Genomic DNA, 16,517 nt, shown 5'->3' on the forward strand with positions numbered 1-16,517 from the left:
TATTGTATAGAAATCTTTTGATCACTTTTAGATCTCTAGATCATCTTTGGACATTTTAGTTCTTAGATCATTGGGAGGCTGGCCATTCGGCCATGCCTAGACCTTATGCTTATGTATTTTCAACGGTGGAGTTTCTACACACCATAGATTAAGGTGTGGAGCTCTGCTGTACCTCGAGTATTAATGCAATTACTACTGTTTTCATTCAATTCCGCTTGTTCTTTATCCAAGATATCACTTGTTCTTCAACATGATGAAGGTGATGATTGACGCCCATCACCATTCTCACCCATGAACAAGGTGACTGACAACCATTCTTGTTCTACAAGCATCTGAGGCTTGGTGAATATCTCTTGGATTCCTGATTGCACGATGCATGGTTGATCGCCTGACAACCGAGTGCTCGCCTGACAAACGAGCCAACCATTCCGTGAGATCAGAGTCTTCGTGGTATAGGCAAGAACTGATGGCAGCATTCAAGAGAATCCGGAAGGTCTAACCTTGTCTGTGGTATTCTGAGTAGGATTCAATGATTGAATGACTGTGACGTGCTTCAAACCTGTAACCTACTGGGCGTTAGTGACAGACGCAAAAGAGTTATTCTATTCCGGTAGGGGAGGGAACCACACCGGTGATTGGCAGCACTGTGACAGAGTGTGTGCATTAGCTTTCACTGCGAGGATGGGAGGTAGCTGCTGACAACAGTGAAACCCTATACGAGCTTGCCATGGAAAGGAGTAAGAAGGGTTGGATGAAGACAGTAGGAAAGCAGAGAGACGGAAGGAAGGCATCTTCATGCGCTTATCTGAAGTTCCTACCAATGAATTACATAAGTATCACTATCTTTATCTTTTATGTTATTTTCGTTCATCACCATATATATCTGAGTTTGCCTGACTAGATTTACAAGATGACCATAGCTTGCTTCAATACTAACAATCTCCGTGGGATCGACCCTTACTCACGTAAGGTTTATTACTTGGACGACCCAGTGCACTTGCTGGTTAGTTGTGCGAAGTTGTGTAATGCCATGGTATTGAGCGCACCAAGTTTTTGGGGCCATTACCAGGGATTATGAGAGTTGTGAAAAAGTATAGTTCACAATTTCGCGCACCAAGTTTTTGGCGCCGTTGCCGGGGATTGTTCTAGTTTGAGCAAGCCTTTGGTAACATCAGTGCCAAGATCCGGCAACAACATCAAATTTTTGGTGTTATTGCCCGGGATTGTTTAGGCTGGACAACTGACGGTTCATCTTGTTGCTTAGATTAGGTATTTTTTTTGAAATTCTTGAAGATGAATTCTAGAGTTTCATGATGATTGTTGAAATCTGGCTGGCTGAGAAGCCATGTCTAATCTGATTGGACCGAGGTTTCAACTTATCACCACAAGAGCTTGTTGATTTCGTATCAATCTTGCTTTTGGAGCAGTGATTTGCTAAGGCTTGGCTGACCTTTGGTCATGTCTAGTGTTTTGGACCGAAGCTTTCTTTGGAAGCTTGGCTGGCTGTGAAGCCATGTCTAATTCCTGGACCGGAGTCTTAGACTAGCATTGCACTGATTCCTGGAATTCTCATTAAGAATTTTGATACCTTCTTTTTCCACTTAATTTTCGAAAAACAAAAAAAAAATCATAAAATTCAAAAATATTTCTTGTTTGAGTCTAGTGTCTCATCCTAAGTTAGGTGTCAATTGCATGCATTCATATGTCTTAGTGATCTTCAAGATGTTCTTGATGATTCACTTGCTCTGATCTTTGAATTCTATTGACTTGAGTATTTTGTGTGTCTCATATGCATTTTCAGTTCATTAGTGTCAGTAGTATACAAACTGCTAAGTTTGGTGTCTTGCATGCATGGTTATTGATTCTTGTTGCATTTTAATTATTAAAATCCAAAAATATTTTTAATTTGTGTCTTTTCAAGTCAATGATACAAGGGATTGAAGATTCAGAACACACTGCAGAGGAATTATACAGAAAAAGCTGAGCATTCAAAAATGCCCAGTGAAGAAGGCAGACTGGCGTTTAAACGCCAGCCAGGGTACCTGGTTGGGCGTTTAACGCCCAAAGAGGTAGCATTTTGGGCGTTAAACGCCAGAATGTATACCATTCTGGGCGTTTAACGCCAGGATGGTGCTAGGGGGAAGATTTTGTTTTCAAAATCAATTTTTTTTCAAGTTTTCAAAGTTTTTCAAAATCAAATCTTTTTCAAATCATATCTTTTCAATCAAATGTTTTCAAAATCAATTTCCTTCCTTTTTCAAAGATACTTACTAACAATTAATGATTTGATTGAACATCTCAAATTTGTTGCCTTTTCTGTTGAGAAAGGTTTAATGTTTAAATCATATCTTTTCTTGTTAGGCAAGTCATCAATTTTTTTTTAATCATATCTTTTCAAATTGTTTTCAAATCATATCTTTTAAAATTGTTTTCAAATCATATCTTCTCAATCACATCTTTTTAAAACCATAACTTTTCAATCAAATCTTTTTAACCACATCTTTTTCAAAATAGTTTCAATTAAATCTTTTTGACTTCTAATTTTAAAAAAATCTTTTTCAAAAATCACTTGATTTCTCTTCCACTTTCAATTTTCGAAAATTATCAATCAAATTTTCAAAATGTTTTCAAAATCTTTTAATTGAATTTTCGAAAATCCTCTTCCCTCCTTCTCACATCCTTCTATTTATGGAGTACCACTCCTTCTAAATGCACAATTCGAACCTTATCTAATTAAAGTTCGAATTCTTCTTCTCCTTCTTCTTTCTATTTCTCTTTTCCTCTGACATTTCAAGGAATCTCTATACTGTGACATAGAGGATTCCACATTTTCTTTTTCTCTTCTCTTTCATATGAGCAGGAGCAGAGACAAAGGCATTCTTGTTGAAGCTGATCCTGAACCTGAAAGGACCTTGAAGAGAAAGCTAAGAGAAGCTAAAGCACAACTCTCTTTAGAGGACCTGACCGAATTCTTCAAGGAAGAAGAACACAGGGCAGCCGAAAACAACAACAATGCCAACAATGCAAGGAAGGTGCTGGGTGACTTCACTGCACCTACTCCTGATTTCTATGGGAGAAGCATCTCTATCCCTGCCATTGGAGCAAACAACTTTGAGCTTAAGCCTCAATTAGTTTCTCTAATGCAACAGAATTGCAAGTTCCATGGACTTCCAATGGAAGATCCTCATCAGTTCTTAGCTGAATTCTTGCAAATCTGTGACACAGTCAAGACTAATGGGGTTAACCCTGAGGTCTACAGACTGATGCTATTCCCTTTTGCTGTAAGAGACAGAGCTAGAATATGGTTGGATTCTCAACCTAAAGAAAGCCTGGACTCTTGGGAAAAGCTAGTCAATGCCTTCTTGGCAAAGTTCTTTCCACCACAAAGATGGAGTAAGCTTAGAGTGGAAGTCCAAACCTTCAGACAGAAGGATGGAGAATCCCTCTATGAAGCTTGGGAAAGATACAAACAATTAATCAGAAAATGTCCTTCAGACATGCTTTCTGAATGGAGCATCATAGGTATTTTCTATGATGGTCTCTCTGAACTATCTAAGATGTCCTTGGATAGCTCTGCTGGAGGATCTCTTCATCTGAAGAAGACGCCTGCAGAAGCTCAAGAGCTAATTGAAATGGTTGCAAATAACCAATTCATGTACACTTCTGAAAGGAATCCTGTGAACAATGGGACTAGTCAGAAGAAAGGAGTTCTTGAGATTGACACTCTGAATGCCATATTGGCTCAGAACAAGATATTGACTCAACAAGTCAATTTGATTTCTCAAAGTCTGTCTGGAATACAAAATGCACCAAGCAGTACTAAGGAGGCTTCATCTGAGGAAGAAGCCTATGATCCTGAGAACCCTTCAATGGAAGAGGTGAATTACCTAGGAGAACCCTATGGAAACACCTACAATTCTTCATGGAGAAATCACCCAAATCTCTCATGGAAGAATCAAGAGAGACCTCAACAAGGTTTCAATAATAATAATGGTGGAAGAAACAGGTTTAGCAATGGCAAGCCTTTTCCATCATCTTCTCAGCAACAGACAGAGAGTTCTAAGCAGAATACTTCTGACTTAGCAACAATGGTCTCTGATCTAATAAAGACCACTCAAAGTTTCATGAATGAAACAAGGTCCTCCATCAGAAATTTGGAAGGACAAGTGGGACAGCTGAGCAAGAAAATTACTGAACTCCCTCCTAGCACTCTTCCAAGTAATACAGAAGAAAATCCAAAAGGAGAGTGCAAGGCCATCAACATGGCCGAATATGGAGAGGAAAGAGAGGAAGAAGACGCCACTGAGAAAGACCCCAGTGGGCGTGCACCAATCTCCTCTGAGTTCCTCAATGAGGAACCATGGGAATCTGAGGCTCAAAATGAGACCATAGAGATTCCATTGGACTTACTTCTGCCATTCATGAGCTCTGATGAGTATTCTTCCTCTGAAGAGGATGAGTATGTTACTGAAGAGCAAGTTGCTAAATACCTTGGAGCAATCATGAAACTAAATGACAAGTTATTTGGAAATGAGACTTGGGAGGATGAACCTCCCTTGCTCACCAAAGAACTGGATGACTTGTCTAGGCAGAAACTGCCTCAAAAGAGGCAGGATCCTGGGAAGTTTTCTATACCTTGTACCATAGGCACCATGACCTTCAAAAAGGCCTTGTGTGACTTAGGGTCAAGTGTGAACCTCATGCCCCTCTCTGTAATGGAGAAATTAGGGATCTTAGAGGTGCAAGCTGCAAGAATCTCATTAGAGATGGCAGACAACTCAAGAAAACAAGCCCATGGACTTGTAGAGGATGTTCTGGTTAAAGTTGAAGACCAGTACATTCCTACTGATTTCATAGTCCTAGAGACTGGGAAGTGCATGGATGAATCCATCATCCTTGGCAGACCCTTCCTAGCCACAGCAGAGGCTGTGATTGATGTTGACAGAGGAGAGTTAATCATTCAAGTGAATGAAAAATCCTTGGTGTTTAAGGCCCAAGGATATCCCTCTGTCATCATGGAGAGGAAGCATGAAGAGCTCCTCTCAAAACAGAGCCAAACAGAGCCCCCACAGTCAAACTCTAAGTTTGGTGTTGGGAGGCTATAACCAAACTCTAAGTTTGGTGTTGAAACCCCACATTCAAACTCTAAGTTTGGTGTTGGGAGGTTTCAACACGGTTCTGAGCATTTCTGAGGCTCCATGAGAGCCCTCTGTCAAGCTAATGACATTAAAGAAGCGCTTGTTGGGAGGCAACCCAATGTTTTATAATTAATTATTTTCTTTTGTTATTTTATCTTTTTTGTAGGTTGATGATCATAAGAAGTCACAAAAACAATGAAAAAAGCAAAAACAGAATGAAAAACAGGAAGAAAAACAGCACACCCTGGAGGAGAAGAAACTGGCGTTCAAACGCCAGTAATGCTAGCTGTTGGGCGTTTAACGCCCAGTCTGGCACCATTCTGGGCGTTTAACGCCAGAAAGGGGCACCAGACTGGCGTTAAACGCCAGTAAAGGGCAAGAACCTGGCGTTAAACGCCAGGAATGGGCACCAGCCCGGCGTTTAACGCCAGAAATGGCTCAAAACGTGATTTTGAGCAACATTTGGTGCAGGGATGACTTTTCCTTGACACCTAAGGATCTGTGGACCCCACAGGATCCCCATAAACCCCACCACTCTTTCTCTTCTTCTTCACCCATTCACCAATCACCTCAACATCTCTTTCTCTTCACCACTCACATCCATCCTTCATAAACCACTACTTCTTCCCCTTCTGGCCGAACCACAAAGCCATCTCCCTCTCCTCCATTTCTTCTTCTTCTACTCTCTTCTTTCTTCTTTTGCTCGAGGACGAGCAAACCTTTTAAGTTTGGTGTGGTAAAAGCATTGCTTTTTGTTTTTTCCATAACCATTTATGGCATCCAAAGCCGGTTCAACTGAGAAGGCATGACCTCAAGCCCATCACTAAGAAGAAGATGGAGCAAACAAGAGACCCCTCTCATCAAGAGATCCCTGAGATACCTCAAGGGATGCACTTTCCTCCACAAGACTATTGGGAGCAACTGAACACCTCCCTAGGAGAATTAAGTTCCAACATGGGACAACTAAGGGTGGAGCACCAAGAACACTCCATCATCCTCCATGAAATTAGAGAAGATCAAAGAATCATGAGAGAGGAGCAACAAAGACAAGGAAGAGACATTGAGGAGCTCAAGCACTCCATAGGATCTTCAAGAGAAAGAAAGAGCCGCCATCACTAAGGTGGACCCGTTCTTTAATCTCCTTGTTCTTTATTCTTCTGTTTTTCGAATTTTAGTGCTTTATGTTTATCCATGTTTGTGTCTTATGATCATTAGTGTCTTAGTGTCTATGCCTTAAAGCTATGAATATGAATCCATCACCTTTCTTAAATGAAAACTGTTTTTATCACAAAAGAACAAGAAGTACAGGATTTCAAATTCATCTTTAAAACTAGCTTAATTAGTTTGATGTGGTGGCAATGCTTCTGTTTTCTGAATGTATGCTTAAACAGTGCATATGTCTTTTGAATTTGTGGTTCATGAATGTTAAAATTGTTGGCTCTTGAAAGAATGATGAAAAAGGAGACATGTTACTGAGGATCTGAAAAATCATAAAAATGATTCTTGAAGCAAGAAAAAGCAGTGAATACAAAAAAAAAAAACGAAAAAAAAGGAGAAAGAGAAAAAGAAAGAAAGAAATAAAGTTGTGATCCAAGACAATAAGAGTGTGCTTAAGAACCCTGGATACCTCTAATTGGGGACTTTAGCAAAGCTGAGTCACAATCTGAAAAGGTTCACCCAATTATGTGTCTGTGGCATGTATGTATCCGGTGGTAATACTGGAAGACAGAGTGCTTTGGGCCACGGCCAAGACTCAATAAGTAGCTGTGTTCAAGAATCATCATACTTAACTAGGAGAATCAATAACACTATCTGGATTCTAAGTTCCTAAAGAAGCCAATCATTCTGAACCTCAGAGGATAAAGTGAGATGCCAAAACTGTTTGGAGGCAAAAAGCTACTAGTCCCGCTCATCTAATTTGGAGCTATGTTTCATTGATAATTTGGAGTCTATAGTATATTCTCTTCTTTTTATCTTATTTGATTTTCAGTTGCTTGGGGACAAGCAACAATTTAAGTTTGGTGTTGTGATGAGCGGATAATTTGTACGCTTTTTGGCATTGTTTTTAGTATGTTTTTGGTAGTTTTAGTTGAGTTTTTATTATATTTTTATTAGTTTTTAGTTAAAATTCACTTTTCTGGACTTTACTATGAGTTTGTGTGTTTTTCTGTGATTTCAGGTATTTTCTGGCTGAAATTGAGGGATCTGAGCAAAAATCTGATTCAGAGACTAAAAAGGACTGCAGATGCTGTTGGATTCTGACCTCCCTGCACTCGAAGTGGATTTTCTGGAGCTACAGAAGCCCAATTGGCGCGCTCTCAACGGCGTTGGAAAGTAGACATCCTGGGCTTTCCAGCAATATATAATAGTCCATACTTTGCCCAAGATTTGATGGCCCAAACCGGCGCTCAAAGTCACCTACAGAAATTCCAGCGTTAAACGCCGGAACTGGAATAAAATTTGGAGTTAAACGCCCAAACTGGCATGAAAGCTGGCGTTTAACTCCAGAAAAGGTCTCTACACGAAATTCCTTCATTGCTCAGCCCAAGCATACACCAAGTGGGCCCGAAAGTGGATTTTTCTGTCATTTACTCATTTCTGTACACCCTAGGCTACTAGTTTCTTATAAGTAGGACCTTTTACTATTGTATAGAAATCTTTTGATCACTTTTAGATCTCTAGATCATCTTTGGACATTTTAGTTCTTAGATCATTGGGAGGCTGGCCATTCGGCCATGCCTAGACCTTATGCTTATGTATTTTCAACGGTGGAGTTTCTACACACCATAGATTAAGGTGTGGAGCTCTGCTGTACCTCGAGTATTAATGCAATTACTACTGTTCTTTCATTCAAATTCCGCTTGTTCTTTATCCAAGATATCACTTGTTCTTCAACATGATGAAGGTGATGATTGACGCCCATCACCATTCTCACCCATGAACAAGGTGACTGACAACCATTCTTGTTCTACAAGCATCTGAGGCTTGGTGAATATCTCTTGGATTCCTGATTGCACGATGCATGGTTGATCGCCTGACAACCGAGTGCTCGCCTGACAAACGAGCCAACCATTCCGTGAGATCAGAGTCTTCGTGGTATAGGCAAGAACTGATGGCAGCATTCAAGAGAATCCGGAAGGTCTAACCTTGTCTGTGGTATTCTGAGTAGGATTCAATGATTGAATGACTGTGACGTGCTTCAAACCTGTAACCTACTGGGCGTTAGTGACAGACGCAAAAGAGTTATTCTATTCCGGTAGGGGAGGGAACCACACCGGTGATTGGCAGCACTGTGACAGAGTGTGTGCATTAGCTTTCACTGCGAGGATGGGAGGTAGCTGCTGACAACAGTGAAACCCTATACGAGCTTGCCATGGAAAGGAGTAAGAAGGGTTGGATGAAGACAGTAGGAAAGCAGAGAGACGGAAGGGAAGGCATCTTCATGCGCTTATCTGAAGTTCCTACCAATGAATTACATAAGTATCACTATCTTTATCTTTTATGTTATTTTCGTTCATCACCATATATATCTGAGTTTGCCTGACTAAGATTTACAAGATGACCATAGCTTGCTTCAATACTAACAATCTCCGTGGGATCGACCCTTACTCACGTAAGGTTTATTACTTGGACGACCCAGTGCACTTGCTGGTTAGTTGTGCGAAGTTGTGTAATGCCATGGTATTGAGCGCACCAAGTTTTTGGGGCCATTACCAGGGATTATGAGAGTTGTGAAAAAGTATAGTTCACAATTTCGCGCACCAATAACCTTTTCTAATCCTAGACTTTTAAGATGGAGAAGGAGAAAAATACCATGTGAGCTAAAGATTATTGACAGCACCCATTGTTTGAAATTGGTCCAATGGCCCTTATATCGATGTTTGTAAAAATGTTCATATCCTTATCCAATTAGAGTTCTAACTTTTTAATGAGTCCATGGCCCATGTTAAAAAAAGAAACTCAACTAAATCATCTAGCCATAAAACTTTGAAAACAGATTTTTAAAAGAAAAACAACCAAAGAGAAAGTCCTTTTTATGGAGTTTCTATAATGTATAGTACGAACAATCAATGAAATAAACAATAACACTATATATATATATATATTGTTAACATTATTTTTATATCTTGTATGCAGCCTTTTTTTTTATCCTTTTTTGGAGTTGAATAACATTGAGCCCTTAAAAAAATACATTACATTAATTTTGAAATATATAAAATTATTTTTATTGAAAATGTTAATTAATTTTCGTATAATTTGTTCCAACATAAATTAAATGGTTTAATTAGATCTCATTCTTCCATATGCAGGCGCGTATTATTACATCAATGCATTTTTCTATTAGTTTTATTTATGTGAGAAGAATCTTTCGATTCCATTTCCATGGGTGGCGGGGTGTTGTGCAATCCAGGCATCATCAGCCTTCTGCTACGAATTTATTCTTCACAAAAGTGCGATATATCATCCACAATCTATAGCCCTTGAAAAAAAGAGAGTAAAGCTTAAAAAATTAAAAAGAATCAACTTTAATCTATAGTCCCAAACTTGAATTAAAAGAGGGACTAGGAAGCTGAACATATTATTGGTGACATCGCAGTAACGGATTTAGAAATATTTAGTAGTGAAGACAAAAATGATAAAAAAAATAATTAAAAATAAATATTTAAAATTTAAAATATATTAATTACGTTTCCAATAATTTAATTAACATGCTAAAAGTATGTTAATTTGAAAATATTTTAATATAATTATTATTAATACTAGCACTTTGTTAGATATTCTATACCCATTAAATTATATTTTATTGATTTTTTATATAATATAAAAAAAAGTATAACTCAATAATTAAAAAAATTATTAGAAATATAATGGACCAATTTAATTTTTCCTAAGTTTTTATAGTTGTATAAGAGAGATTAACAAAAAAATACAAAAAAAAATTTAAATTTAATAGCTACGTATAATTTTGTTTATATATAATATCTCTCTATTTTTCTATTAAATAATTATTTAATAATTTTTTCTATTTAATTGTAAAGTTAAAATCCTATTATATTTATGGTAGATGTTTGTTTGACAAAAAAATTATTATATATAAAGCCAAAACTAAATTAAATAAAATAATGAAAATAAATAAATAATAATGTTATCTCAATTAAATTTAAAAAAAAACTACTAAATACTAATAATATTATTTATATTTAAAAATTTAAGTTTGGTTTTGTATAATTAACTAATTGAATTATTATTATTGATATTGATATTATTATTATAGCTTCAATAGATTAAATTTATATATAGTTTTTTTCATTGTATTGATATTTCAGAACATAAATTTTTATCATACATAAATAAAAAATTTAAGCATGAGACAAATTCAATGACACAATAGACATTATATACTTCTATGTTTACTTATTATTATATTTTCTATTTAATAGGAGCAAATGCCTCCACAACTTAATATGTGGGTCCGTCCTGTGCCCATGCTAATATTTTAAAAAATATAAGAAAGTATATGTATAAATATATACGTAGTTTTATTAAAAAATTATATTTATTTTATTATTAAAAAAATATTTATTAAATTTTGTGTTAAAATATTTATTTTATATATATTTTTTTAATTTATAGAATTTAATTTTGATAGTATAAAGTAATTTTATACGTGTATCTAATTATGTAATATTATATCATAAAAATAACTATCTTTTATATTAATATTATTGCATAAATATCCAAAAGAATAGACATTATTGAATAATTATTATGTAAAATATATTACATTGTCAGTATATAAAAAATAAACTCTAATTTGTATCTAAAAGTATACGATAAAAGTATATATTAAATTAACTTAATAAAAAAATATTATTATAAAATTATTTAATAAACAAATTTATTTAGTTGAATTTTATATTTTTAATTTTTTTTCTACTCAACTTTAATATTTACTAGTAAACTGAAGAATTTTATACTAAACATTTATTTTGATAATTAATTATCAAACATAAATTTGATTAAAAAGTATTTAAAAATTAATTAAAATAATAACACCTTTTGTATTTTTATTTATCTAAGTAACTAATTTTATTATTATTTAAAATTAATTTTTGGTCTTTCTTTTATTAAATAATTGAATAAATAATTTATAAAATATATAATAAGGATATGAGTGATGTAAACTCCGCTAAAATTGGTAAATAATTAGTCAATAATTTTAATTTTAATTAGGAAAGCTAAAAATGCAAAACTAATATCAAAATAGGATAGAGCTCGTCGAAACGAGAATTTTGATATCAATTTCAAAAATTTTGCCCAAAATCGGACCGGAAGAACCGAACCGGTTGAACCGGATCCAGACCGGGGCCGTGGGCCCAACCAAGCCTTTATTAAAGAGACAACCAGCGTCTCCTTCTTCTCCAACTTAACAGATCCACGCAGCAACATTAAGAGAGGAAGGGGAGAGCTTTCCAAACCCTAACATCTTTAATCAAACTACCATAATTTTCCGCTCCGAGTTCCGATCGCCGCACCATTCGCGGCCACGCGTCCAGCGCGTCGAGCTCTATATTTCTATCAGATCAATTTTACTGGTAAGCTTTATTTTCGTTTCAGAATCTCTACCCCTCTTTTTTTGCTAAAATTGAAAACCTATGGTGAATCTTGTCCAATTTTTGTGTTCTAGGTTCAAGTTAGCTTCTGGAACTTGTGAGCTCAAACTATTGAGCATATATGGGTATGGTAATAATACCCTAACCCTAGCTCAATCTTGTATTTGTAATGAAAAACTGAGTTGGAACATATATATATGTATTAGGTGTAGGTTAAGTGGGTGTTTATGCATTGGAATTGAATTGGGATTACTTGGAGGTTTGTTGGTGACCAACGCTTGTTTTGGGGCTGTTTGATTGAGCTTGGAGGGGCTGTAATTTTGAGTTGTGAGGCTGTCTTGGGTGAACTAAGTGATCGGCCAAGGTATGATTTAAGTTTCGCACGTTTAATATTTATGGTGTTGTGAAAATTTAGGTTAGAGGAACCATAGGATAAGTTGAATTGTTTGTTGTATTTAATGATTAACCTTGTAATATTGTTGGAATAAGCTTTCTAATAAATCAAAAATCACAATTTTCTAATTTAACTAGCCTCAGAAACAGAGGAGAAACACTGACTGCTCTATAGTGCTTAGAAACCAGAAAACAGCAACAGCATATGATATCTAAAATTCGATATAAAATTCAAATTAAATTCAATCGCCTTAAAAATTAATATGGTTCAACTTAACATATCCAGGTTTCTTTTCCAATTGGTTTCAGGTCAAAATCATTTTTAATGAAGGAGTTATGTAAATTGGAAGTTGAGTAACTTTCTGGAGGATTCTGTTTTAAAAGCCAATGAACATGTCCTCTTTCAAGTCCCATAACTCACTCATTAAAATATGGACTGAAATTTAAATCACAACTGCTAAGCATAATTAATTTTTACCTCCAATTGGTTGCATCTGAATATCCATCCATAATCAGAAGTTATAAACTCTCAAAGTTGCTGATCTAAGAAAACAGAATCTGGCTTTTACTGTATAACGCATCATATTTCAAAAATTCATATCTTTAAAACAACAAGTCCAACTATTTTGAAATTTTAAGATGTTAAAATAATAGGACTAAAGGTTTATTTAAAATTGGTTTCATTTCAAAATTCATTTTGAAACATCCGCAGCAAAGCCAACAAGTTACTGCTGTTCTAAAAATGATGCAGTAAAATCAGATTCCACGACTACACTTTGAAAATTCACCATAAATCATATATGTAACGAAAAGATCCCAAATTCTCCAATTCAGTTCTAAATATTCCGAGGTTTAACCAGGACTTGGTTTCACGCAATTCCGATCATCACAAAATTAGTTACAGCATATGCAATACCACCACAATACAACTCTACATCCTTATTATCAAACATCAACCATAATCCATCATAAATAAATACAAGAGCAAACCATTAATAACTTACACATCTCATAATTCCAATATATATCCACCAACAAATCTATTCCAACAACATTACAAGGCTAATCATTAAATACAACAAACTATTCAACTTATCCTATGGTTCCTCTAACCTAAGTTTTCACAACACCGTAAGTATTAAACGTGCGAAACTTAAACCATACATTGGCCGATCACTTAGTTCACCCAAGGCAGCCTCACAACATAAAATTATAGCCCCTCCAAGCTCAATCAAACAGCCCCAAAACAAGCCTTGGTCACCAATAAACCACCAAGTAATCCCAATTCAATTCCAATGCATAAACACCCACTTAACCTACACCTAATACATACATATATGTTCCAATTCAGTTTTCCATTACAAATACAAGATTGATCTAGGGTTAGGGTATTCTTACCATACCCATATATGCTCAATAGCTTGAGCCCACAAGTACCGGAAGCTAATTTGAACCTAGAACACAAAAATTGGACAAGATTCACCATGAGTTTTCAATTTTACCAAAGAAAGAGGGGTAGAGATTTTGAAACAAAAATGAAGCTTACCGATGAAATTTATTCGACAGAAATGTAAAGCTCGACGCGCTGGACGCGTGGCTGCGAACGGTGTGACGATCGGAGCTTGGAGCGGAAAGTTATGGTAGTTTGATTAAAGAGGCTAGGGTTTGGAAAGCTCTCCTTTTCCTCTCTTAATGTTGCTGCGTGGATCTGTTAAGTTGGAGAAGAAGGAGACGCTGATTGTCTCTTTAATAAAGGCTTGGTTGGGCCCCACGAGCCCGGTCTAGGTCCGGTTCAACCGGTTCGACTCTTCTGGTCCGATTTTGGACAAAAATTTTGAAATTGATATCAAAATTCTCATTTTGACGAGCTCTATCCTATTTTGATATTAGTTTTATATTTTTAGCTTTCCTAATTAAAATTTAAATTATTGACTAATTATTTACCGATTTTAGCGGGGTATACATCAAGGCAGCCTCACAACTCAAAATTACAGCCCCTCCAAGCTCAATCAAACAGCCCCAAAATAAGCCTTGGTCACCAACAAACCTCCAAGTAATCCCAATTCAATTCCAATGCATAAACACCCATTTAACCTACACCTAATACATATATATGTTTCAATTCAGTTTTCCATTACAAATACAAGATTGAGCTAGGGTTAGAGTATTCTTACCATACCCATATATGCTCAATAGCTTGAGTCCACAAGTTCCGAAAGCTAACTTGAACCTAGAACACAAAAATTGGACAAGATTCACCATAGGTTTTCAATTTTACCAAAGAAAGAGGGGTAGAGATTCTGAAACGAAAATAAAGCTTACTGGTGAAATTGATCCAACTGAAATGTAGAGCTCGACGCGATGGACGCGTGGCCGCGAACAGTGCGGCGATCGGAGCTCGGAGCGGAAAGTTATAATAGTTTGATTAAAGAGGCTAGGGTTTGGAAAGCTCTCCCTTTCCTCTCTTAATGTTGCTGCGTGGATCTGTTAAGTTGGAGAAGAAGGAGACGCTGATTCTCTCTTTAATAAAGGCTTGGTTGGGCCCCTCGGGCCCGATTTGGGTCCAGTTCAACTGGTTCGGCTCTTTCGGTTCGATTTTGGTAAAAAATTTTGAAATTGATATCAAAATTCTCGTTTCGACGAGCTCTATCATATTTTAATATTAGTTTTTCATTTTTAGCTTTCCCAATTAAAATTCAAATTATTGACTAATTATTTACCGATTTTAGCAGGATTTTCAAATGATTTGGTGTATAATTTTTTCTTCTAAAATATCATTTATTGTATATAATTCATAAAAAAATATGTTTCACTTTTATTATTGATTAGAAGATAATTTATTTATCATCTTAATTATCTTGATTAATCTTATTATTATTATTATTATTATATTTACTTTATAAAAAGGTAAATTAATAATCACGTTATTACTTATTAATATATCAATATTTATAATAAACGAATAATTATTCAATATTTAACATTTTTATGTTATTAATTTTTAGATCCTTTGACATATTTATAAAAAATTTTTGTTATTTTTGTATGCTACATGTTTGTCCCACTATTTAAAATTTTTGGATTTATTATTGATGCTAGGTAACCAATTAGAGTATTAGTCAACTACAATTAATTATTATTACTCTAAAACTCACTATTACTATCACCCTTTCCTTTCCTATTTCACAGCTTTTTTTTTTCAACGGCAACACTCCTCCGCATGGCTACTTCTGTCATCGCACTACAATCGATCATCTGCGGTTGCGTTCTTTTCTTCTTCTTTTTTTTTTTTTCTCCTTCGTTCTTCATCTAATTGATATATTTGTGGATGATTTTTTTTGTTAAGTTTTGTTTTTTTCGTTCCTTGCTTAGCGTCGTTGTTCATTGCCAAAACAACGCTGCTATTGCAGTGCAAGAAATATCCCTCGCGTGTCGAATATATTGTTCTTGCCTCTAGCTGATGAGCTTCTCACAAATTCAGATTTTTTTTTAATGATTTGAATATTTTTTTGGTTAAATTTCAGATATTTTTTAAATAATTTTAGATGTTTATTTTTATTTGATTTTAAATATTTTTTATTATAAAATTAACTCATTTGTTAAAAAATTAGTTGAAAAAAATATTGGTTACCTAAATTTTTTCATAACCTAAATAAGCAGTTTTGGGTTCAAGTATTGTAAGTAGCAAAACAAAATATTTTTTTATAAATTATATATAAGGAAGAGTATTTTAGGAAAGAAATTAGACACTGATCCTTTTTATTACATTTCTATTATATATAGTATAGATATAGATATTATATATAGTATGGATGCCTAAATAGAAATTAGAAACAAATTATTCTAAAATTTTCTACTCTATTTTTTCTAGAATTTATCCATTTTCGTCGAATTGCATTTTTATTGGTTGATTATATTTTATATAATATAATAAAAATAAAAGAATAAATTAGAGGTAAAAAATTTACAAAAAAGATAACTTAAAAGTTGTCAAATTTAATTTCCGACAATAAAATTATGAGTAAAGTATCGTTTTTGTCCCCAACGTTTGGGGTAAGTCTCAAAGTTGTCCCTAACGTTTCAATCGTCCTATTTAAGTCCCCAACGTTTCAAAATTGACTCAATGTTGTCCTACCGTTAGGGATCCGTTAATAAAATTGACGGCGGGACAAAATTGAAACGATTTTGAAACGTTAGGGACTTAAATAGGACGAAAACGTTGGGGACAAAAATGATACATAGAAATAAATTTTAATTTTATTCTTCAATAATAATAATTTTTTACTATACATAGTATTCAATTATTTTTAATCACATTTACACTTAATCACATCACTTTTATTCTAAATAAAATTTTTTTTATTTTATACTT

At 34.9% G+C, this 16,517-nt stretch overlaps 1 long non-coding RNA gene and 1 other non-coding gene across 2 annotated transcripts; both read right to left on the bottom strand.

The window, feature by feature from the left end:
• Positions 1–3,395: 3,395 nt before the first annotated feature.
• On the bottom strand, positions 3,396–3,503 carry LOC130943119 (small nucleolar RNA R71). Its single transcript, XR_009071652.1, has one exon. It is a non-coding gene; the product is annotated as a small nucleolar RNA R71 (small nucleolar RNA).
• A 10,601-nt stretch (positions 3,504–14,104) lies between these two features.
• On the bottom strand, positions 14,105–14,619 carry LOC130941822 (uncharacterized). Its single transcript, XR_009070716.1, has 3 exons — positions 14,468–14,619; positions 14,320–14,375; positions 14,105–14,245 (listed from the first exon to the last, which is right to left on the bottom strand). It is a non-coding gene; the product is annotated as an uncharacterized LOC130941822 (long non-coding RNA).
• Between the last annotated feature and the right edge of the window lie 1,898 nt (positions 14,620–16,517).

This window comes from Arachis stenosperma, chromosome 7, assembly GCF_014773155.1.
Source record: "Arachis stenosperma cultivar V10309 chromosome 7, arast.V10309.gnm1.PFL2, whole genome shotgun sequence".
Taxonomy (NCBI): domain Eukaryota; kingdom Viridiplantae; phylum Streptophyta; class Magnoliopsida; order Fabales; family Fabaceae; genus Arachis; species Arachis stenosperma.